This window comes from Pinus tabuliformis, chromosome 3_1 (assembly GCF_031772625.1).
Source record: "Pinus tabuliformis cultivar Carrire ecotype Pingquan chromosome 3_1, CPIR1, whole genome shotgun sequence".
Lineage (NCBI taxonomy): Eukaryota > Viridiplantae > Streptophyta > Pinopsida > Pinales > Pinaceae > Pinus > Pinus tabuliformis.
Genome location: NC_142301.1, coordinates 523,404,222 through 523,410,171, shown reverse-complemented (window position 1 = coordinate 523,410,171; position 5,950 = coordinate 523,404,222). Strand labels below are relative to the sequence as shown.

At 37.5% G+C, this 5,950-nt stretch overlaps 1 pseudogene; it reads left to right on the top strand.

Moving 5' to 3' along the window:
* The first annotated feature begins 4,494 nt into the window (after positions 1 to 4,494).
* On the top strand, positions 4,495 to 5,163 carry LOC149188125 (putative eukaryotic translation initiation factor 5-2; annotated as a pseudogene).
* Positions 5,164 to 5,950: the final 787 nt, after the last annotated feature.

Genomic DNA, 5,950 nt, shown 5'->3' with positions numbered 1-5,950 from the left:
ATCAGCTCACTATCCAAGAAGTTGATCTAGGAACACCCCCTTCAGTACTTTGAAGCTTGCATGCCTCAATGGCAAGTTTCTCACTTCCGGCGACAGGTATACATCAATGACCTTCGACCAAAAGATTTTGCGTGGTGTTCAACGCCAAGTCCTTTATTCACACCACGTGAATTGTACGGCAGTACCTTGAGGGTCATCATCATTATCGGTGATTCCTCTCGCGCTTGTTAACAGTTTACATCATTGACTGGTAATCAAGCGATGTCTTTCCATGTTCGACTTCAAAACATTCTCACATGGATCGACTTGTACTTCGAGTGAAGATCGGACGAGATTGAAGACCCCGGATCTAGTTTCATCCATCCGGGCTGCGATATATATTCAGGAAAATAAAGACATTGAAATGTACAGCCTTGCAGCACAGATAATCATCCTACCAAAAGGATGATGGCTCTATCGGAATCATCAGTCTACCATCAGACGATTGTCTGTCCTATGTACATGAAAATGAATTTATAAAGCTGAGCATGGGAATGCCCGCCTCAGCTAGATCATGAAAACAGTATGAAAATAATGTATTGTATTGTATCTTATTACAGGTCTCCTCCCAGCATTGAAAGAACTTCGGATCCTCCTAATAAAGCATTTCACCCGATAAACGGCCTCATACTTTAGGGGGCAACTGTTATAGACATGTTTGTGTCTTACAGCTCTAAGCATGAAATGTCCATAAACCAAGGGATCCAAAGTCCCTAAAAGTGTTGTTCCTGCCCCTAAAGGAACAAGGTCAACAAATTACAGCTTCTCCCAGAAGTTCTCCACCAGAAACTGCCCAGAATCAGTCAAATCAGGATCATTTCAGTTGCTCCACTAGCTAGCTGCATTGCATAGCACCCAAGTACACTAGCTAGGTGCATTGCAACGCACCTAAATTCACTACCAGGGTGCGCTGAGCTGGAAATGACAAATGGCAGTGCCATTCCGCGAGGTGGAAAGACAATGGAAGCTTCCAGAATCTTCCTCCACGACACTTGCCTCACTGAGTTCGACCAAGGATGAGTAAGAGGCTCTCAACCTCCAAGTGGAAGCAAGAACTGACAGAGAGAAGACACTAGTCAAATGACAAGCTGAGTCATCTTCTTTGCATACATCTATATATGGATCCCTCATCCCAGAGATCTAGAGGCTGGAATTTTGTACATTGCAGAGAATTGTTGTTGGTTTTGAGATTGAGATTAGAGTATTGGGTGATTTATGCTTTGTTGGAGGTGAAGAAGGGATTCCTTTGCTGGGAGGTTGATGATGGATCAGGACTCACTTGGTTGTATCTCCTCCTGGATCTTCTTGTTATATCAATAAAACTATTTGAGTTTCTCCTACATGCTTGTGTATCATTGATGCTTGTTACATTTGTGTGTTTAGCTTAAATCTGATCCTAAGCTATTTATGAATATAAATCTATGTCTTTGTGTAGTTTTCCTCTTCTGTGATCTTGCAGGAACTTGGTGAAGCTGGGCAAGTAAGGGAGCAGGTAGCTGGAAGCTGTCAAAGAGAAGAGAGATTGGATCAAAGGACTAGCGCAAGACACAGGTTGGTTCATCCTATTCCTCTTCGTTTATAGTTCATAAAGAAGAATACAAAAGTAGTTTTCTCTGTTTGTTGCTAAGGCACTGTCACACATTAGTGGGATAGGGTCGTTCTGAATATACACTTTTCCCCACAACAGTACTGACCAATATGGTTAGGGAAATTGGGAAAATAGGGTATTCCATTTGCTAATTCTAGTGAATCGCTCTTGGAAATGACACTCTTCCACTTCACCTATGTGGCTACTGGGTTGGGTAATCTTCTTTTCTTTTGGTTATCATACTATTTTTAGAGCCTCCATTTTGGTTTTGGTTCAATGCAGCCAACTCCATTCAGTGTTGTTTGAGTGTTCAAGATAAGTCATTTAGTTGATATCCATTACAATACTTTTAAACCTTCATTCCATGTTTTCATTTCCTGATCTAGTTTTGTGTCAGCATCATTCTAATCATTTTTTCTCAATCATGATACCCGTTTCATGTTGTTGATGGGGGATACATCAAAGCCCTCTTGTAATGGGTCACTTTCTATCAACATCAACATATTATCCAAGAAGTTGACTTAGAAAAATCTTTAGTACCGTATTGCTTTCATACATCAATGGCAATTTTCCTCGCTCTCAGTGACAGTTTTACATCAATGGCCTTCGACTGAAATACTTTTTGTGGTGTTCGACATCAACTCATTTATTCACACCATATGTTTTGTACTGTAGTACCTCGAGAGACATTAACATCATCGGTGTTTTCTCTCGCATCTATTAATAGCTTACATCATTCGCTGGTAATCAGATGATGTCTACAATGCTCTACCTCAACTCATTTATTCACATGGTTAGACTCGTACATTGCTTAGTTGTGTGAAGGAGATAGAAGACTATGGATCTATTTTCATCCATTCAGGCTGTGATTTCAAGGTTATACAGAGATCACAATGTATGATGGCCATGATCAAACAGACAATCATCCAGTCATGGGTGCACCACTTGTCATCCATGGATGTGTCTTTTGATCATTATACATGTTATCTTAGCTTATGTGTTGAGTATGGGTATGCCTCCCTCAGCAAAAAAGATGTCATGATGAAAATGTATTGTAACAGATGAAGCCCACCGGTTGTTCTTGGTCCCGACTTGTCACAAGGTAAAGCACTTCAGTCATCAATCATCATTTCTGACTTTCCAGTTTAGGGGGTAATCTATTATAGTTCATTTTGTCACATCCCATCAATGCGCCTCCTAATGGGGTCAATAAAAATCTTATTCCTCCTTCCCATCGTGTTGTAGAAATTCGTAAGCATGACTCTATCTAATCCCTGAGTTTCTTCCTAAAATCACCTTGTTTTAGTTATTTTAAGGACCAAAACACCCTGCATAACTGAGCACATGTGCTGTAGTGCAATCTCTCTTTCTCTCAGGGTTCTATGCAGTGCACCCTACATAAATGTGGGGGTGTATTGACTCTAGAAATTAGGGAAAAAATAAAAAAATATGAAGCTTCCTCTTTTAGAAGCTTCAAGAGGTTGTTTTAACCATTTACCTTGGATAAACATTCGAATCCTATATGATTCCACCTTGGAGAAATCACCATATTATCCCTTGAGATCATCCTCCAATCACTTTTGGATCTCAAGCCTGGATTGGGAAATGGATAAGAATTCATGAACACCTCTCCTTCCTATATATTTACCTCATTCCACAGGCCCAGGGTTAGTAGTGGTTGGATTTTGGAGAGTGATGTTACCCTTATGTTGTTGTGGTAACAGGTTCCATTTCATTCATTTAGGGTGATTGGAGGTGCACATTGTGGCAAGGAAGGGAAAATTCAGCATTGGAAGATCTCTTCTACAAGATCAACACCTATTTATGGTTGTAAACCCCTTCCATTTATATTAACGTAGACAATTCTTTGTTTTCCTGTATGTGGTGTTCTTATTTCATGTATTTCAGTACCATGTTGATCTATTGAATAGAGTATATAGATGATACTGCATAGATCTCGTAGTTTCTTGGATTTTGTTATCTAACCGTGGAGGTTCTAATTTTGGCAATCAAAGTTAGAATTGGAGCATTCAAGCGAAGGAAGGAGCGAAGCCCATGACATATTCTAGGTAGGCTTCATACCATCATCTATTTACTTTAAGGAAAGCATTGTATTCCTTGTCTCTTTGTTGTTCTAGGTTAGCCATCAAATCTAGGGGAGATACTTTTTTCCGCAATCGTAAATCCCATATAACACCGTGTACAAAGTGAATTCATCTATGAAATAGTATAATGAATGTTTTTAAATTGGAATCTATCCATTTTCATTTTTTACAATGAAGCGATGAATTTAGAGTGTTGGGATTGTATCTAACCCAGGCCATGTTAATAAATTTATAGTGTCTTTTTATTTCTTTTATTTTTAAGTTCACAATCTTTAATATGATTGGATGTGTAACTACAAGATTTCAAACTTGGAACTTTAATAGGAACATTATTACTCCTTCAGTCTATTCTCACAAAAGAAATATCATACTTTTCATATTTATGATTTTTTTTGTTTGACCCAGAAGTATTTGAACATTGAATATCATGATTTACTTAGTACTTCATAACAAAGTCGTTGGCGATTTTTCATACTTGTGTTAAGAACAAAAATATGCCCAATTATTTTTATAGATTAAAAACTACATCTATAAATTGTATGACTAGAAATTGCAAACATGTTGCAAAATAAATTTTGTAAGGCAATAACATAGGAAAGAGTAGCGTATAAGAAATCTTCTAATGAGGACGATCAATCTCCTCAAAGGATCGAGGAAAACCATGATGAGGAAGCCGATGATGGAGTGGAATGGTAGGTTGACACCTCTGTTGAGTCTTCTCATAAGAGGATCAAGGAGCAACTGACTCTTGCTAACAATGAAATGGTGATGTTAATTATACCTAAAGAAGGTACAAAGAAACACACTGATATGAAGGTTGTAGGGAAGACCGTTTCAAAGAACACAATATCTCAGCCTGAGAGTAAGAATGATGCTGAGAATGGTAAGAAATCAACAAAACTTATGCCAGAAAGTGATGATAAGGAGAAAGAGAGTGATGTTGATGAGAACAACTTGAAGACAGTTAAAGGGTTAAGCATTCACGCTAAGTTTCTTGTTGATTTTAATGATTTTCTTCAAAGGGGAAACTCTCCTAATTAGTTGGTGAAGAACATACAATCTCTTAGTGATTCTCCTCAAGAAGTGATGACCGCATTTTTGAGGGCCTTAAAAAGGTGTTAGCGAGTTATTTTCCAAGGAGGTTGAAAAGAGAAATATTTACTTGTCCAAAGCTCTTCAGAATGAATATTACCAGCTATTGTTGTTGAATGAAATTGAGGCTTTTTGTATGAATGCCAGTACAGATGTAGTCACGGAGATTGATTTGGTTCTGAAAGTTTTATATGATGATGATATATTAGAAAAGTTATTTTCCCGTAGTATGATAATCATACTTTGGGTGCCCAAGGAAATAACTCTTTAATGTGGAAAAATGTTAAGCCATCTAATGATTTTCTCATAAGAATCGAGTTTGAATCTGAAGAGGATTAGTCAGAAAAAAAAATATGTTTTACCATTTTAAGTCGTTTCACTGAAGAGATTACTGTAGTGTTTCCAAGTTGATGAAGCTTGTATATCATGAAGATTCATGTCTACACTATGTAGCCATGTAACGACCACTATTTGTATACATAGCAAAAATATTTAAAATACCAAGGACATAACTTTTCATTAATGTTGGGTTGTGTAATATTCTTTCCACGACTAGCCTAATGTTTTTTAAATGGATTTCACACATGGTTTTGGGCGCGATAGTTTTTGATCCATGGTATTTTGTAGATCCATTCAAGGGAACTAAGGTTATGTTCTAATCAAGGGTTAATAGATTTGGGTTTATGTATGCTTTGGCATGTATATATATGTATTGTAACATTGAATGGAAAATAATGAAATATCAAACTGGTAGTACTGGTTTTGGGATCCAGGAGAAAATCCCTGTGTATATTTGTTTTAAGTGTTATGCTCTCGCCATTGTTTATTTTCTATTTTTAGAATTTGTATGTAGGTAATTAATGTACGAGGTTAAAACCTGTATTTGGTACCATAGTTGTTTTGGCTTCAAGGGGACACCTTTGTTGCTGAGAAGTTTTGCTCGGGCCTGTGTTAGACCCTGTTCAGTGGGAGATCTATGGGATCGATTCTTGTGGTGAAAGATGGCAAGCAATGGAAAGATAGAGATCGATAAATTTAATGGTCAAAGTTTTGAGTTGTGGAAAATCAAGATGGAGGATTTTTTGGTGGATAAAGATCAGTTGATCACAATAGATCAAGGTACTAA